The 19110-nt window shown below is 45.4% G+C and overlaps 1 protein-coding gene across 3 annotated transcripts in view; it reads right to left on the reverse strand.

Annotated features, from left to right (window-relative positions):
* LOC106042836 (high mobility group protein HMGI-C-like) overlaps positions 1-19110 on the reverse strand; it is a 44516-nt gene that overhangs the window by 12072 nt on the left and 13334 nt on the right. The window contains exon 1 of one of the 3 annotated variants that reach the window (XM_013191982.3): positions 6686-7002. The exons of the other annotated variants lie outside the window; for them this stretch is intronic. The gene's annotated coding sequence lies outside the window, so the exon portion shown is untranslated. Of the gene's footprint in view, positions 1-6685; positions 7003-19110 lie in introns of those variants that run through there. 3 annotated transcript variants of the gene reach the window in all.

The following is a 19110-nucleotide window of genomic DNA, read 5'->3' on the forward strand; positions in this document are numbered from 1 at the left end:
TTTGCTTTAAGAAATAACCAAGATCATGAGCTGTTGAGGGTACATAGGAAACCAATGGCTTTCCTTGCTTCTGCTTGAGGTTGCAAGTTCCTCTGGTGTTGCTGCCAGAGAAGGTGGCAGTCTGACTGTAAGGCTTTACAGCCTCACATCCCAGAGCAGGAACAGGAGGGAAGAGATCTTGACCAAAAGCTCAGCTGGCACATTACAGGATGTGGGGTCATTTGTCTTCCTTGCATTTGAAGTAAACTCTAGCCAGCGATCTGTGTACAGCTCCCATTTTGCTGATCTGCTTGGAAAATGCATGTACAACCTCCACCAGACCTTGGGCTTCCCTTCCTTCTTGTACAGAAGGAGGGAGGGCTCAAGAATGTGTGAGGCGCTGAGGGAACTGAGCCTGGCTAGACAGGGCTTGGCAGTGCTGGCTGAATTCTCTTTTGTCTGTAATTCTTACCACAAAACAAGTATCTGAGAACAGTGCGGTTGGGAAAGCAACATCATTGCCTGCTTAGGAAAGCAGGGATATAAGCATGAACAATGCATTTCTACCTTCTGTGTGAAGCACGTGTCTTCTCCTCTCATCTAGAGGTTGCAAGTCTAATCTGACTTGCCTGTAGAAGCTCTTCTACTCCCACCTGAGAACCATTTTTGCAGCTGTTTCTTCCACCTGGTTCATTTCTCCTTCCTCACTTTAACAACATCCTTAAATAGCTCTGTAATGATGCATGGGGCTTTGTCCCATTGGCCTTGAGTACTACTAGGTGCCCAAGTCCCTCCAGCAGGCTCCGCCTGAGGCGGTAAAGGCAGCATGGCAAGTACGGGCACAGCAACCCCATGTAGAAGAGTGTGGCTATTTCAAAATTAATGGTGGAGGGCAAGAGCTGCCTTCAGTTCCAGTTCACACACGAGCTAGTGAACCCCTGGAAGTCCTTTCAGGCATGCTGCTGGGACCCAGCTTATAGAGGCTGCTGCACTCAGCTTTTCTATCAAAACCTCTGATCAGAGGGTGATGGAAAGACCGTAGCTCAGTTCTGAGTTCAGGCTGCATCTGGAGGGTAGACAGTTAGGAAAAAAACATTTCTTTGTACTTGCAAGCCATGCACAGTTACCATCAAGTCTCTGAGACAAACATGAAACACTTCTGCAGTCTCTTTCAGAGAGGAGCTGTGCTTTTAGAAACCGCTACTGGAGCTTTGTAGTTTGATCAGATGTTCATGTTACAAAGGTACAACAAACATTCTGCGCTCTGGTCCTACTGTTTTCTGCTTTGCCAGCTTGTGCTAGTCAGACCTAGGCCTCAAACGGCCTTGTGCTGGTGCTGGCACCTGGGAGGGAGTCGCAGCGGTACAGGGACCCCACACTGCCCGAGGAGCTGAGGACCCTCAGCACCTCCTCCCAAGGGCAGCTCAGAGGTGGCCCTGGCTGGTGCTGCGCACACCTGCTGCTGGAGCAGCCCAGGGTGCTGCATGGGTGGTTTGATGCCTCCTGAGCCCGTCTTCCCCTGCTGTCTGCAGAAAGGGAGCAGACACTGCCATGAGAACAGACAAGCATGGAAGTGCCGTCCTCGCCAGTGCTCTGAGAGGGGATTAGGCTGCTCTGACACAGCTTCTACCTCCGGATCATAGTCATTTGAAAGCAGGCTCAGTGCCTCTTTGAATTCAGGTTGTAATCCTAATGTGTGGAAAAGTTATGCAGGAAACAAACACATCCTTGAGAAATATCATATGTGCATTTTTGCCCCCATTTATTCAGATATTGCCAAAGCATAAGGGGCAGGATGAATGATGGGGTATGGCGGGTATTGTCTAAGATAACACATGGAGTTGCATCTGGATGATCTAACTGCGCTGTGCTGATAGGACACTTAAGTGTTTTGGTTGTTTATTTTTCTGCACTGTCTGCTTGGTCACTTCACGCTGCAGAATCTGGAAACATCACTGGCAGAGGCAGCAAGAAAACTTCCAGCCTTTGTACTATGTTCTAACAAAACATATGTGGTCATGACAGACACTAAAGCCATCGCTCTTAGTGATACAGCCTCTCTCCAGAGTTTGCTCTAACTGAAGCCTGCATTAAATCAAAGTTTTACGTAACAATATTCAAGTGGGAGCAACCACTGTGTACAGAATTATTTGTTCCCCAGGTGCAAAGAAAGTAAGTTCTTGCATGATGATCATTTTCTAAACCACACTAGACTGATGAACTCTGCAATGCTTTTCCTATACCTGGCAAGCCTTCCACAGACTGGACACAAGCATATAGAGGCTATGGGAAATATCAGTGTCTTTGCATAGGTCTCCCTTCTATCACCCACCAGGTACACACTTCTTCGAGCCTGGTGCAGAAGGAGAAAAATGCAAGCAAGACTATACTAGTATCAGTCCTTTTAGCTTTTGTATGCTTTACGTGACTCAATGTAGAGGAACGTACAAAGGAAAAGCACTTCTACTGCAGTTCTACTTCAAACTTTTCAACGATAGCTTTACATATATATATATGTGTGTGTAAACAAATCAATATTGACTCCCACTGACCAAAAACCAAGCACGTTTCTAGGGTCACTGTGCTCACTACTAGAGTGCAGCCAGCAAGGCTGAAATCCGTCCTATACACCATCCATGAAGGATGATGTATAAATAAAAAAAAAAAAAGAACCTAAAAAAAACTAAAAGGAAGCCATCCAAGTGTCTGTGCACCTTAGGTTTCCTTCATGTCAGCTGTGTATGCATTAGAAAATGATGCAGATATGTGAAAACACGTTGTTGGCAGTATTCAGACCCATAAGCTGTGGAGCCCTCTCCTGAAACGAAGCCTTCATGGCCCAGAAGCATTCCCCGGCACCTGGCAGAGGACTGGGGATTCTGATGGCCTAATGCTTTGCACCCGACTTATGTGCTAAGTTGTAGGAATCCATTTTTTCTACCATACCCACGTTCTCAGGAGAGAAAAGCTCCTCCTGATGGCAATGCAGTTGTAGACTAACACAGAGTACTGAGCAATGTTCCCGAGGGTCTTTTCCCTTTCTACAGACTACAGAGGGAGCCTAGGGAGCTGGCCTGCTGACTTCGACAGGAAAATTAAATGGCAGATCCCCTTCCTCTTGATTCCTTGGGGATGATAAACTGTTTGCTATGTCCTTGGGAGAAATGCCATATGACACGGGGATGCTTGGGGGTTTTAGGGCGATGCCTCAAGCTGTGCGCATGATTCACAGCAAATGCTGCCAGCGAATGAGCGTCTAGCTGCAGTGCCCACATACAAAACACAAAGCTTAAAGCCTTTTTCAAAGCATAATGGGAGTGTGATTATGAGACCCTTCATTGTAGCTTAACACTGCTGCTGTCTCTAAAATAATAGGAAAAAACATCCACAAAGCACGGCTCCCACTTAGTGGCACAGTGCTATTGTTCTGCTGTCACATGTGACGAAGCGAAGCCAGGGTAACTTCACTGACAGCAGCGTGGCCACTCTTTGGTCCCTCTGGTGCAGGAGGGAGGGAAGAATTTGGCCTGAGCCCTACATCAAGCAGAGGAGGATAACAGACTGTTAGCAAAGACATCTGAAGAAGGGGACTAAGAAGGCAGGGCGGAGAGAAACCTTTCATTCCCATAACCGTAGCAGTAACGATCTGTACTCGCATTATGAGAAATTACTTTCACCTTCCGAGAAATCAAATGCTCACGTCTTTTCAGATCTCACAGCAGATCAAGAAATACCACAGCTTGTCATGTTTCCCCATGGACTTTTCTACCAGGCAGGCAGGACAGCCAAGTGCTGCAGCATCTCCCTGGGGAAAGGGCAGTGGCAATAACGCGCTGGCAAGCAAACCTTATCTGGCAGATTTTTCTGTGGAAATGAGGAACTTCTGAGCTACTAAATCAAGCTTGTGGCAACAGCAGGTAACTGTCATAGTCGCATAAATCACATCTAAAACACAAATAACCTCTCTAGGTGATTTCCCTAACTGTTTTGGGTGGCTGGTCTAAGCCTTCTTTGGTCTTATGCTTTAAAGCCCCCTATTTTCCATTTTAATGGCCAATTTAGTGTCATTTATTCTTGCATCAACAGTCCTTCAGCAGCAGTATTTCTCTCTCCTCCATTTTTAAGCCCACTCGACCAGATGTATTTTCACAGATGAACCAGATCTCCTCCATCTTGTGAGGCTGAACAAGTAAAATCTTCCAGTTTCTGTGCATGTGATTGTTTCTCCTGATAATTTTGGTTGTCATTTACATCTTTTCCAACCTGAGCTCAACACTTCTGAATGTGAAAAGATTTTTACTCAAAAATATTTCCACTGAGGACAGCCTGACTAACTTAACCACTCACCTATCTGAGAAGCATGGGCAGGACAGTTCAGTGGAAGGAAAAGAAAAATCAGTTCCTGTGTAATATTATTGGTATGAATTTCCAAACTGACTTGACCAGCAAGCCATTCCACCACCTCCAGCATATCTTGACTGCTAAAATATCCAGCTCAGAAGACAGAAAGTATTTAAGGTTACAGAGGACAACAAATACAGGAACCATACAGGCTTCCATGCTTCACATCAGTGCTAGAGACCAGCTCAAGGCATGAACGGGAACTTGTGTATTTCTGTCTAAAGTTACATTTCCGACTTCATTACAGATTTCTCTGTGCAACCCTAATGAAAGTGCCTTCATGTGTTTCAGTTCCGCACCCACAAAATGGTGTGTAGTTCCCTGCCTGCTAGATATGCTGGCAATGAGGATGAAGGGAAAAACCTGAGCAATGCAGGAAGAGGCCACCCGGTGCCTGTTCTTCTGGGACAGCCAGCAAGCGAGGCAGGTGCTTCCAGCTGGAATAAAAGCTTATGGGCTTAAGACCTATGTACTATGAGACAATATCAGAAGCTTTTTTCATATTAGAGGCATGCATAGCCACATGAGAAGAGGGTTGTTGATAACCGAGTTTCAAGCAATGATGCAGACATGAACAGTCTCTGTTCCCCATTTCCCAGATCCGAAGTATCCATCCTCAGCACAGTGTCAGCACACTGCAAGAGGGTGTTCGTAAAGAACCTGTGCTTGCTGCAGTGCCTGTCTTCTCTGTCCAGATAACTTGAGCCAGATACTACCCTGAGAGGCACCTCGATTGCCCTAATCCATACCACAACAGATCACAGAAATACCACCAAGCTCTGTCGTAGCTAGCCTAAAAAATCCCATTCCTTCCTCTGAAAAGTGAGGCCTGTGGAATGAGCCAGGCCACATGTGAAACCCAGCTGCACTGCGGGCCCGTCCACTCAGTAGGCGCAGGACTTTCCCTGAGGGTTGCCGCACAGCTCCATAGTGGAGGGCCTGGCGTCAGCCCTGCCTCAGTGCCATCGGCCTCAAAGCCCTGGCAAGAAACAGGCTTCCCATGGGCACGGCAGGCAGAGCTAGGAGGCAGATAAACCGGCCCAGAGAGGACACGGAAAGCACAGCTGGATACCAAGAGCACACAAGAACGAGTGGCCTGGAACCTAGTCCTGCCTCTGATCCTGAGTGAGTCATGTCATCTTCCCGTACTGCCAGTGTGATTCCATAATCTTACAGACAGAAAACGTGAAGTATTAGTGCTTGCCCTCAGCCTGAGGTGGAAGGACAGAGGACCTTCCCATTTGTAGAACAACACTAAGAACCTCCAGCAGGAGAGAGCAGAGCACGGCACTATTGACTCCCTAATGTTGTGGTGTTCAGGAGCACATGGGAGAAGGCGTCACAACTGAAGAAATACAGCCCAGGACTAGCCACATCCTGCTGAGCACCAAAACAGACCTCCACCCTCTTCCCCCAGGAAGCTGAAGGCTCGTGGGACTGATCTGGCCCCAAGCTGCAGTTCCCTGCCCCAGGACCCTGGCACAGAGCAGCACCTGAGCGTGAGCTGGGGCTCTGCAGAGGTGCCGCACTCTGCTCTCACCCAGTCCCAAACCAGGCAGATAGGGGTGTACAGGACCCAGCTTGCTGTCTCCATTGAAGGAAACGTACCAAAATCAAGACCCTAAGTCTTGAGGCCAGGCCTAAAGTCTTAAATGCACCTCTAGCACTTCTCCCAAAGCTATCCAGCTACAGTGACACTTAATGACTCTGCGCTGATTGTAGACCCCCTAACACTACACACTAGGAACACGTAAAGATGCTGCCTTAGAGAATTTGTCCAAAGCCCCAAATGTTCACTAAAGCACTCTCCTGTCTCTTAAAGTCTCTGTCCAGACCCTAGCACCAAAACAAACAAACAAAAAGCTCCCCAAGAAATTCAGGGTCAAAACAGTGGAGAAAAATAGTAGCATTTACAGGGAAGTAGGAGGGTAAGGAGAAAAGCGTGGTTCCTGAAATAAAAATCAAATCACAGTCATGTCTTATTTGAGATAGCATCAAGCCTCACTACTCTGCAGAATTACTATCATGTTCAGTTCAGCTACTGACAGCCAAAAAACACTGTCCACATGCACAAAACCAGGAAATAGCCCTCTGCGTTTCCTGGCAAGGACAGGCGTTTCGGCAACCCAAAACAGGGATACACGAGGCAAGCAAGTGTCGTGCCTTAACCTACTTTCAAACAAGGTCTCAATTAGCAAGATTATTAATCCCTGTGCCTGAACAAACCCCAGTGTCTTGCAGAGGAGCTCTGCATACACGTTTGAAACACAGGCTTGCTGATGCAGTAGGAAAGGAACGCGATTACCTGGTGAGAAGTTGGGCAGCGCCACTTGACCCGGCCCCAGCAGACCTGGCAATGAAGACAGGAGAGAAAGACAGAGGTATCCAGCAGTGACACCCCTTCTGCACGGGAGAGAAGCAGCTAACCGAAGCCTCTGCACGCATTCATTTCAGGAGCCGTACAACGAGCCGAACGCTATTTATTGCGCTCCCAGTTAGTGATATGGAAAGCAGCGTGAGCACTGCCAGCGCTCTCCTTCTGATGGCAGTCCTGAGTAGTGACAGCAAGTGAAACCCAGCACACTTCAGCCTGCCTGGAATCTCACACTGAACTGGCAAGAACAAAAAGAAAAGTCCCAAACCAGACCACTTACAACAGGCAGGCTGTACCACTGCCCTGCTTACTAAAAATAAAACCGGTTTCCGAATGTGAAATGAATGATCTGAATAAAGGGGACAGATCATTTCACAGCTTTCCCTATTTACAGAGGCTAGCAAGAATCACGCTTGGCTCTGTTTTGTGAAAACAATTGCACGAACAAAACCCACAGAAACAGGTAGCATCAGGAAGGCTTGTGATGACAAAGTGGTTATTAATGTGAGTGCAAAGTATGCTTGGGGCATTTACTATAAGCCACAAATGAAAATGGAAGCTGACTTCAGCTGAGATTAAGCACATTTAGAAAGGAGATGCTGCATGGCTCCGAGTTAGGTATTCTATACTAATTACACGAACAACCATTAGAGCTGGCAAAAGTCCCCAAAACTATTTTGCAGAGGAGAACACAGACTTTTCATATGACTGACTCAATATCTTTCAGATGCACATATGGGGGGTTTCAGCATATTGTTATTAGCAAAAGCAAAGAATTAAAATATCTCAGTCTCTACCTGTGTAAAATCCATTACAGTATCTTAGAGACAAAAGTTTGAGATTCTTCATGTCAAAGAGTAAATTGCTTATACTGACAGTAAAATTAAATAAACTGAAGAGGTTTTTTTTTTTTTTTTTTTTTTTTTTTTTCTCTCAGAGCCACCCATATAAAAAAAATGCAATGACTTGAGTTCCTAAGTAACTTCTGAAAATGTAAGGCACCTGTATCACTTACCGTAGTCTGGAAAATATCAGTCTCGACCTTAATGACATGGGAATGCTCATGTCCTGGTTAACGACGGACACAGAGGCCATGGAAATGTGTCCAGTTCTTGGGGCTGCCCCATGCTTCCTACGTGACCTCAGCAAAGTCACCTTCTTTTTGTGTACTCAATTTTCCACACAAAGCAGGGATAATACACAAGCCAGGTAGCATTTTGCTTAATTAGACAACATTTTGTTTGGGAAGAGATGCAGTTACACAGGTCTTAGGAAAAGTGGCTCAAGACTTCAGTCGTAGTTCCTAGCCACTCATAAAACCAAGTCAACACAGATGTTAAGAAAAGCCTTTGATCACCCCCTTGCAACAATGTTAAATCCAAAAATCAAACTAGTATACATATTTATGTACCTGAAAATTATTATTTTATATGCTTAAATCTACCAAAAATCTTACTGCATACACACTACTGTATTGTTATTGAAATATACATATTATTTTATTTTTAAATTTTAATATTATTTATTTATTTAAATATATATATCACTAGAGACAAAGCTGTATGCCTACTGCATGAATGTAGTGCAACCACAAGGACTAGGCCAGAACCTGAATTGTTATCCATTGTATGAAATGAAGAAATCTTTATGTGGCAAGGAAATATAGAACTTGATCCTACAGCACTAAACCAGAGACAGTTGACCATCCACTTTTAACAGTGCTAAAGAATGTTATTAATATTGTAGCGATTAAATCTCTAGTTAGAAAGTGTCAGGTAACTAAATTGGCACATGCAGTTCTACTTCATCCTTATTGAGCATATATTGGATGATAGCATCTTTAATTTCATATCCACACTTCATAATTTCATTAGCACTTAAGGCCAAGAGAAACAATTAGATCATTCTGTATATAAATGACTGTCATTTCATCATTACCTTGGCCTGAGTCCAAAACTTTTGTATTTGACTGAAGCATCTCTCCCAGAAAATTATGTCTTCTTGATTTAAAGACAGCATGGGATGAAGAATGTGCCACTACTCTTGGACATGTGTTCCAGTGGTTAATCCCCTTTAAAAAGGATGCCTAATTTACAATTCGATTCCTGTGCTTTCAGATTGCAGGTGCTGGTTCTTATCATACTTTCCTCAGATAAGCACCCAGCCTACCTATTCCCTACCTCCCCTACTCAGCGATACTCCTACACTGTTATCAAGTCCACTCACTATTCTTCCAAAAAAAAAAAATTAAATAGAATGAGCTTCTCAAGTGTCATGTTGTAAAGCTTTCTCTCTTTTTTTTTTTTTTTCCTAAAATCATTTTTGTGTCCCTTACCTCAACTTCAAATATTAATACCTTTTAAGAAGGGGGACACCAAAGCAGAATGCCTTGCTTCGGTAGCTGTCTTGACCCCCATTAAACCAGAGGTAAAATTAATTTCCCTTTACCACTCCTGTGGCTTAACAGCCAACGATCATACAAGCCCTTTAAGCAACATAAAGCATGATTTTTTTCTGCAGCATTTCCATCCATTTCACAAGTTGTCCCTTCCACCCAGTTACATTGCTGTTTCTTTCTGCCCTTGTTGGCCAGTTCTTTATTACACTGTGCAACCCTTTTTCAGAAGGCAGAATTATCTGTTTTCACCTGGACTTTTTAGTGGCAATCCTTATCCCACCATTTAACTGCTTTCCAAACAATTAACTGCTGTGTTCATCACTGCCATATGATATGATAGTAGTCGTATATTTTAGGGGCAGGGGAATTAAGATCAGTATTTTAGGTATCAGTAGCTAAGTAGGAAGTTGCCAGTAAAACAGTTTTACCACGTGCTGATTCCATCCAGCTAGGTACGTGAGGATCCCATCAAAGCTTCCCCCGGGCAGACTGGCAGATCACGTCCCTGTTCCCTCTACCCCTGCCTTCAAATCCCAGGATATCTTCCCCTGGGCAGCCTCAGTGCCAGGAGGTGAGCTCTGAAACACAAAACTGGCACTCCCTATCTTCAGTGTACATCAAACAAGCAGCTACAACAGAGACCTGGATCCTGGTCGCCAGACGCAGCACAGAACTGCTGGGGCATTGTCCACCCTGCTTCACCTGGAACTCCTTGTAGGAGCTGCTACAGAGCGGTGCAGCTTCTGGCCGAGGGCTGAGGCACGGTCACAACAGCACCTTCTGAGGAAATTTCTCTTGCAGAGGCCCCATGAAGGAAGAACAAATGTGAGCTGAACCAATCAGCAGAAAAACAGCAGCTGCCAAATCTAGAGGACAAGAATCCTTCAAATTCCCTCTCCGTAGAGGTAAAATGAAACAAAACAAAATTAGCAAGGTTTCTACTCTTGAGTGACTTGCTAAGAGACGTATGTCCTGAAATGGATTTGTGCATTTGCAGTGACACTTGCCCTACATGAGGGCTAGCTTGTGTCTGTGAGATAGCTCCCAGTTTCCTCTAGGAGCCATCCAGATTTCACCACAATGCAATGCAAGTCTCTGCCTGCCTTCCTATTCCTTATCTTCACTCTTCCAGAAACCAGACTGGTCACCACGGTATAGCACGATATACGTAGACTAACACCAGCTGTAGATTCATTTGTGTATAATTCTTTTCTGTTAGACAGGTGTATATAAAGAGTTTCATTCACTGCTGTCCTGATCTTGTCAAAACCTCTCATGTGCACAAACCTGTATCTTATAAACATAATGAAAACTAGTTTCATGGTAATTGTTCTATATATGCTTATTATTCAGGTTGTATTAATGAATATTTTAACTGGAGATTAGGCTGAGCTGTGATTTCCACAAGATAATAAATAGATTTGCTATGCCCTATTTTATCATTGTAATGGAAGTGTGCCTCATAATGCTATATTTCATAATTCTTTTATATTATGTTCAACAGCAATTCCAACTCTCTGGATGATGCAGGGTTGCAAAATCTGACTTTGAGAAAATTGTGGACTTGCTGGAAAGCCTCCAAAAACCAGAGGTCTAGAAATGAGAGGTGAGCGTGAGAAGTGAAGAGAGAGCAGCTTTGCCGCAGGCAAGAAAGGTACAGGTGGAATTAGAAAGAGCTCCCACCTTGCTCTGTACAGCCACGTGGAGACATTGTGAAGGATGGCCTGGAGATGGCCTCAAAGGACCTTTGTAAAAATCGACCTTCTACCAGTAGATCCCAGAATCATAGAACATAGATAGCTGAGTATGAATGAAGACCAGACCACAATGAGAAAGTAAAGGCTATATAATTCTCATTTGTGACCAAAGGGAACCAAGAGCATCACCAGAGGGCTCCACAGCTAGCTGTCTGTATCAGAGGACCACCCCCTGGCTAAGAGGTAGAGTAGAAAGGCTATGGCTGAGGAGCAGGCTGGCAGGCATAGCAAGCAGTGTCCCAAATACTGGGGGGCAGGCGTACATATGGCAGAAGAATGCGTGTTTGTGTGGGAGACAGCTCAGGCCCAAGATTATCCCCTTGGTGCCCATCCTAAGGAGCAACACAGAATGTTTGAAAGAAATGAGGAAAGTATCCTCATGAATGGATACCTCTGGCTATCCAGAGGTGCTTTGCTGGCAATGGGATTTTACTATTTTTCCAGTTTAAAGGGCTGGGTTCCTCTAAGAGAGATGGGGTGTAATATGGACAAGTCCATCTCCTCCATGACTGAATAAGGGCCAGCCAGAAGATTGCAATATGCATCTCAGGAGGACTCCTGGAGTGATTGTGTCCTTCTTCCAAGGTTTCTGTAGAAAATTATCAGGAAGTTCTCTTGCATGTCCCAGCAAGAGAAGCAGATGTGTGTCCCAGACACTATGTCAAGCACATTCACGCCAAAGAACAGCAGTGTGCACCACGCTCCCTTCCCTTTGCAGCGTGTATCCTGTGTGCTGCTCCAAGACATTTACTGGAATCCTTCTAGGTCTTAAATGACTGAAAGAAGTTAAAGCTCACATACACTTCTGAATGCCACCAACTTTCTTATGATCAGGCTGAAGCGTTCATGAAGTCAGGCTCCTTTGAAAAGATGTCTGCAAAGAACCAATGAGCATACTGATGGATTGGCTGCTGAGCCAGTGCCAGGCGCACAGCACAGGTACAGCCTGCAGGCTATGCCCCTGGCAAGGTCCTTGCTGTTGTTTTTTTTCCATTCAATCTTACGACAAACAACCGAGCTTCAGAAGGAAGCATTCCCTTCCCCAGAACAGAACCAAAGCAAATTTGCTAGCCACGGGTGTAATATGTAAGGACCTAGAGCTAAAAGGCATTGAGAAGCAATCACTAAGGTGTGAGAATTACTGAGTAAAGCCAAATGACCAGATTAAGAGGATGCCAGGGCAGGGGACTAAGACTTTAGTCTCAGTATTACAACTGTTGGGTGCAGAATGCATTCTGTATTTGAAGGATGATTACAGTGCGGCCCCATCGTCGTAATGGGTGCAAGACAGCACAGCCCTAAGTCCCTGAACAGATGGAGAAAGCAACTTGTGTTGTCCATGGCTGAGACACAGCTTGCAGCAGATTGTTTAGAAAGAATTGCAGGGCACTGCCTATTTTCCACGTATGTCCTGTTTTTACCCGTTATTTCACTCTCCCTCAAGGAAAGGCATGTTAACATATGACAGAAGAACACATTTTGTCTTACCGATGTCAAAAAGCTACTGAGAGAGAGAAGGGGAGGAAAAAGACAGCAAAATGGAAGTGCCTGAAGGGTTGCTCCTGTTCCTTTATGAGGAACAACCCATGTTTTGGGGAGAAATCAGGAATGCTGTTAACCTCAGAGATCTCTTTACACCGAGGAGGGCAGGTGAAATTCTCTGTGTTACCACACAGTGGCACTCTCCCCATACATTTCCCAGAGGTAAACTGCATTTCCCCCCCACCCCATTAACAAGGTATCTGTGAGTGTAAATGCCGCTGAGCAGACGGGTTTCAGAAAGCACTAGTAACAGAAACACATGCAGCTCGGAATCAGCGGAGATGGTCAAACACCTGCATTGACAAAACAAATATTAGCTGATTACAAGCTGTTAGAAACCAAATACTAGGAAAATTGGATTTAAAAATTGGTGGTAAATCTGCTCTTGGGATTTTTTTTTTTTATATATATTTTCTCTCCTCCCACTCTCTTCTCTACACACCCTTCCCTTGCATTTCAATTGTCTGGCTTCACCATTTCAAGATCTCAGGCACTTCATGCCACTTCTGTCCACTGCAAATGTGGCAGCACCACAATAAACTCTGGCAAATCATTTATTCGCCCTGCTCTCCCCCAAGGAAGAGCCCCAGAGACTCCCAAGCAAATACACACCCATCAAATCAATCACCGCTGCTAGACACACTTCACACGTGGATTTATTCAAGGTGAGAATGGTGCATGGATAGGACTGTGGCAGAAAATTGCACTGGGCAAGGCAGAGTGAGGGAGAAGCAGGGATGAGTTGGAAAAGTACCCTTCATCCCGGCTTTCCTGATTGGCATTGTTTTTTTCTTCTTAATTGGTGGAAGTCCAGGGACAAACACAGGCTTTGATCTTTATGACCTAACCACTGCACACACTGCACAGAGACAAGGTGTCAAGGCTGGTATTTGTATTGATGCACACAAACGAGATGAGTCCTACATGATGTGAAAAATCTTGTTCTGCCCTCCTGCTTGATCTCAGGACATGTGCTACAGCAGGTGGGAACCTGCCTGCTCATGATGAAATCTGTCTATCCATCACTCTACCCCAACTCTTTAAGTCATAGATCATATTTTTGGGTGGCTGCAGATAGCAACTCAGGTGTATTTATCCTCCAGCAAGGTTGACAACAGCTGAATACCTGTAGCCCAAGCAATGCCTGGAAGTTAGCCTTGAGCCCTGCCCTTTCCTGCTTCCACCCTCACTCCCCCGTTTGCCCAGCCCTTATGAAAGGCCTTGTGCCCTGATGACAGCAATGCCAAAGGTGAGTCTGTAAGTGACAGTGAATTGTGGCAGTAAAGCATGCAGTACCTTCAAGGTGCAGAGGGAAGAGGGGGTCTTCAGAAAGGGTCCTATCAATTTCCAGCTATTTCTGATCAGTCTCCACCTTTGCAGCTGCCAGTTCAGATGAGCTAGGCTAGCTGCCAGTTACCCAAGCAGAAGAATTCCAGATGCCTACAGAGATCAAAAAGATTATCATGCATATACTCTATAAACACCAGTGACAGCGATTCAGCTGGGTGAGGAAGCTCTCTCCAGAGCCAAACCTCTGTTTGGAGGCTGGGCTGGAACAGTGACTCCAACAATTATCACATAGGATTTTACCTCAGGTGACTTTGCCTACCCTTTTCAGGAAAGAAGCTTGGGTAGGAGAGCAACATTCCTTAGGAGAGGCAATTCCATTCTATATGAGAAGAATCACTCCAGAACATATGAGAGAAGCACATTCATGTTAGCTCAGGCTGTGGTTTTCTTTGGAAAACTTTTCATTTTTATTGAGAGACGCAATGGACAGTCAACCCCTACCCATACTCTTCCATCCTTAGTATACTGTCTCAGTCATGTCTCTTCCAAGCTGAAAATAACTTCTCATTCAGTCCTATACAGAAGCCATTCCAGAAACTCAAAACCCATCACTTTATATGCACAAGGACCGTTTTTCTCTGCATGCCTCACTTCAGTTATTCACATGAAATTTCATCTGCCATTTTATTGCCTGGTCATTCAATCTCAAAATTTTTTCAACAGTTTTTCACTGTTGACCATTATCTTTGCAGTCTTGAATAACAATTTTATCAGCAAAATTTGAAGCCCACCGTTCATTTCTGAACATGTTCTACAGTACAGATCTGAGCACAGGTGCCTGAAACTCCCCTGGAAACATCCTTCCACTCAGACCTCAGGTAACTTTTCTCACATTTTCTCCTACCCTCTGCTTCCAGACTCTTTGCCAATTACTTATACATCTTAGAACTGTCTCTCCTAGGCAATGCCTGCTCAAGTTCTTGATTTGTTAAGGTTTCTGGCAAATTGTTCTTATAGAAATCCAATATCATCTGGATTGACCTTATCTACATACTTTTCAAAGAACTCCAAGAGGTTTGCAAGTCAAACCTCTTGCCCCTACAGAAGGGATGTTGACTTTCCCCAAACTGATTTTATTTATCCTTTTGTTGACTATTTTTTCTATTATACCTTTTACTAGTTTATATACTATATATGCCAAGCTTACAAGCCTTCGGTTTCCTGGATCCTCCCCAAACAATTTTTTAAAGATTGATGTTATATTTACCTACCCTGCATGCTTCAGGTGCCAAGAAATTTTAAGAGAAATGTTACACACTGCCTTTGGCAATTCAGCTATTTCATCCTTGAGTTCCTCAGACCTCAGGTGAAACCTTCCAGTCCTGGCAATTCATTAGCGTTCAAGACTGCTTAAATGTTCAATTCTGGATCCAAATCACAAATCTGTTTTGCCAAGATTTTATGTTCTATGACAGAGTAGAGGAGCAAGAAGGAGCTATCAACACCCTCACCAAGCAGCCAGCGGAGAGAGCTCAAGGAAAGGAGGCTTATGAGAGCTGGATATAGAGCCACATGCACATCCTCCCACACCAACCCCTCTCACAAACCTACATGGGAGGGTGGCCTCGTTACAAACATACCAATGATCACTGTACTCAAGAAGTAACAGTGAAGCTGAATTACATTTCTCCAGTACCAATCCATACCAAGAGCTCCTGTTCTGACCATCTTGCACTAGTAACTGCTACATACTCATGAATCAGGAAATGAATGTGTTTTCAAGTAGCTTCATTGTCCATCCATTTGACCAAACAGAGCGTTTTACTAATTGGGTGGTTATCTTGGAATGGATGCATATCACTCAGGTTAACCCATTTAGCCTGATCAAAGACAACTGACCATCGGAGAGCAGAGCCCTGGTGGGGTCTTTGCTAACCGCTAAACTGGGGTGCTTGGATGAATGAATAAAGGAGCATGTTCCAAAAAAAGAGAAGATAACAGAGGCTGTGTTTATGAAGCATTCACATTATGAAGGGCTGAAAGAGGAGGAGGTACTTCACTGCAGAAACATGGATGGGAAGACCTTTTCCACTTAGATATCAAGAAGGCTGGGACAGGAGTGGCAATGACTGAGCTCTGCTGGCCTTCCTTACCCCTCCATCACCCCCTGATACGGGTGCTATCAACACAGCTAGCACCACAGTCAAATGGTACAAAATAGTCACCTTTATGCAGATATTTTATTAATAGGAAATGAAAGAAGGTAAAATATAGTCTCACTGTGCTGCGCTCTGCTCCTGACACTGGGACTCCCTGCTGGTACGCCAATGGCAAAATGGCTTGCACCCCCAGTTCTCCTGATCACAACGCTGTAGGTCTAAGCCCTTGTCACACCCCAAGGGCTACAGGATGAGTTTCCTGGGTTGCAGAAAGCAGGGGAAGGGCACACACCCACTGCAGGACACCTGCAGAGGGATGCATAAACTCATGCATACCTCAGAACAGGTGTTGCATTTTGCTTGTATCCGGTGTTGCAGATTTGGGTGCCAAAGGAACAGAAAACAGAGCTTAATGTTAAAGGCTTATAAGATGTGATTAAAATATTTACAGCTTTAGCAAAACCCCAATAATACCTCTGGATTGCATGAGATTTTTTCACCTCTGATTTGTAGGTTAGAAAACTTCAGCAACACACCCGTGGCCTTGAAAACAAACAGATCTGAGAAGCTGCAATGTCAGCTAAGCCCATAGACCTGGGCCTGATGGTTTACTCTGCCATCTGTCCGTGGTATTCGCACAGGCTGCTGGCGTTGCCCACCTGCAGGCCTCCTCTCCTGTGTCTGGTGCTGTGCCACCCCTGAGAGAAGGCAACCTCTCATTCTGCAGGTGGTCTCTGCATTCAGCTACTCTACTCCCACACCCCCATAGGCCTCCTTCATCTCCCATCCCTAGCTGGCTTGTATTTTGCGGATTCTCTGCAAACCTTCCTGTCCCTTTTTCACACCAGGGGCTCTGGGAATTCTTCATTCCCCCAAAGGACTCTATTTGCCCCATTTCTCTCCTCTCTCAACACATGCACTTCACACTTCACACATATTCCCCTTACTACACTTAGTGCAAGTGCACTTTGTTCTCTGCAGTTTCTCACCTGGGCTTTGAAGTTACCCCCTTGACAAGGAATTGATATGTCCATCCTTTTTTTTTTTTTTTAATCTCAGTGCCTGGATTACACCTGCATCCTATGCTGAGAAGGCTGAACCTCTTTTCCCTCTTCAACAAAATCCGTAGTTTTCCGTCCAGAAACCATTCCTGAGCATTACAGATAATCAGATGCAGCATCCACTGCTGGCTTGTCACAGACAGATAATGCAGAGGCAGCTGCTTCCTTACTCTTTCACCTTGCTTCTTTAATGGCCAGATCAAAAATGCTAACAGTGTTACAGGAATTAAAATAAAGCATTTGGGCTCCCCGAGATGTTTGCATTAACTAAGTGCCAGGCTTCTGAGTGATTTCAGTGCTTGGGGTGATACCGAGGCTCACCTCAACTTTGAATTTTGATACTGGGGTACAGTTTCAATCGAGGTAGAATTCAGGTTCCACATATATCAAAAGTGTTCATTAATAAGAAAAGGGAAGGGGACTAAAAGAACAATCCTGCAGAAAAATCAGTCTATTTTGAAACATCATCTCAGCTAAAGCAGGGAATGGAGTCTTCAGGATGTTAACCAGGTCTGGACTCTGCTGTCTCATGAAGAAAGCAGAGGTCAAGGCATGAAGCCCAAGGATGTCTGTAAGCTCCAAGTGCCTATGAATGAGTGAAATTAAGCAATTCTGGCTTTGGAAAGTCCTGCGCTGGTATCAAGACAATAAAAGAAACCTGCTTATCAGACCGCTTGAAAGCCGAAGAAAGCAGGCAAACATATCCCTCAAAGCAATCTGTTTTTCTGATATTTATCTCCTGTTCACGGAGTTTCCTCTGGGTTTATTAGGAAGCCGGTAGCATCTGGCTCTTTGGAACCAAGTCCATCTCTTACTCCTGCAGTACTGACTTGACTGGTCACCACACCTTCCAGAGCCTGATGCCTCACACTCTGCAGGCTGCCAGGAGATGGGATGGCTTGCTTAACGAAGTAATCTAGCAGGAGAGGCGATCAAAACAGGGAGGGGCAAGCCGACCTGACAGGCTGCAGGTGTGCATGTGGGAGCCCATCTAAAATTTCAAACTCTTCTAAAGGAAATCACGTGGAGATTAGGCATGGGATCCATTTGCAGGGGAGCAATTGGCATTCCTTCTCTGGCCCTTCCATACGTCCAGCACCCCGGTGATGCGATCTCCTCCTCCTCCTCCGTCTCCCGTTGCCGATCCGAGGCCCCCTCCCTCCCACACAGCACCACGCCATCCCACCTTCTCCCGCCGTTCCCACCTGTGTCCGCCACTGACCCAAGGCGCAGGCGCTCGCTGCGGCTCCTCATTACTGCTCAGAATTTTCCATTGCCCTCTGCAGCCCTCATGGTTATTATACTCTCATCGCCTGGGCAAGTGAACTCAATCTTCGCTTTTCTGATTTTCTATTGTCTGTTTATTAGATGGACCCTTTGTGAACTCAGCAGTTCACACTCTCCTGTGGTGCCAAGTGTAAAATTAATATTGACTAAAAAATCTGGGCATTTCTTTCTGGCCAGAAAGGAGACATTTCAAATTAATGGGAACGTTACAGCGTTTCACACCCACTGTCATCTTTCTGAAACCTCCAACTCGCGTGGCTCATTTCTAATTGCAGGCATTAACTCTTAATGGGCCTTGTCTGTTCCGGGCACGAGGGTGCTGCCCTCAGCCAGCCCAGAGCCCACACTGGGGACTTGCTGGGCCCACCCATGGGCAGCCAGGGAGGCAGCAGCGTGTCCAGCAGCTGCCTCGCCATCCTCCAGCTCCTGCAGGCGGCTCCTTGCTGCTAGAAAGGGGAGAGGTGCTGGCTGAGAGCTCTGCCGGTGCCAGAAGCTGTGGTAGCAGTACTGCGACGGGGTAAATGGCCTATTTGGCTTGATCTGAGAACACAAACCTTTTTGCTAAACATCACCAAATATTCCCCAAAGAGACAGAACTAACTGCTACTAGCTCAGGCATTACAGAGAGGAATCCTTTACCAGCCAAGAGTAAGCAGTGACTCTTGGTGAGGAGGCCCATGCCAGGAAGTCCGTTGCTTGGGTGTCACTCTCCAGACCTCGCTCCACTTTCACAGAGAAGCGCCAGTGTTTTCTAAGGGGCATCACTGCCCCAGCACCACTGCAGAGCTGTCCCAGAGCACAGCAGGGAGCTGCTTCCCTGCCTGACAGTGAGCCTGATGCCTCCTCTGCGCCGTGAGCACCG

This window comes from Anser cygnoides, chromosome 10, assembly GCF_040182565.1.
Source record: "Anser cygnoides isolate HZ-2024a breed goose chromosome 10, Taihu_goose_T2T_genome, whole genome shotgun sequence".
In the NCBI taxonomy this organism is placed as follows: Eukaryota; Metazoa; Chordata; class Aves; order Anseriformes; family Anatidae; genus Anser; species Anser cygnoides.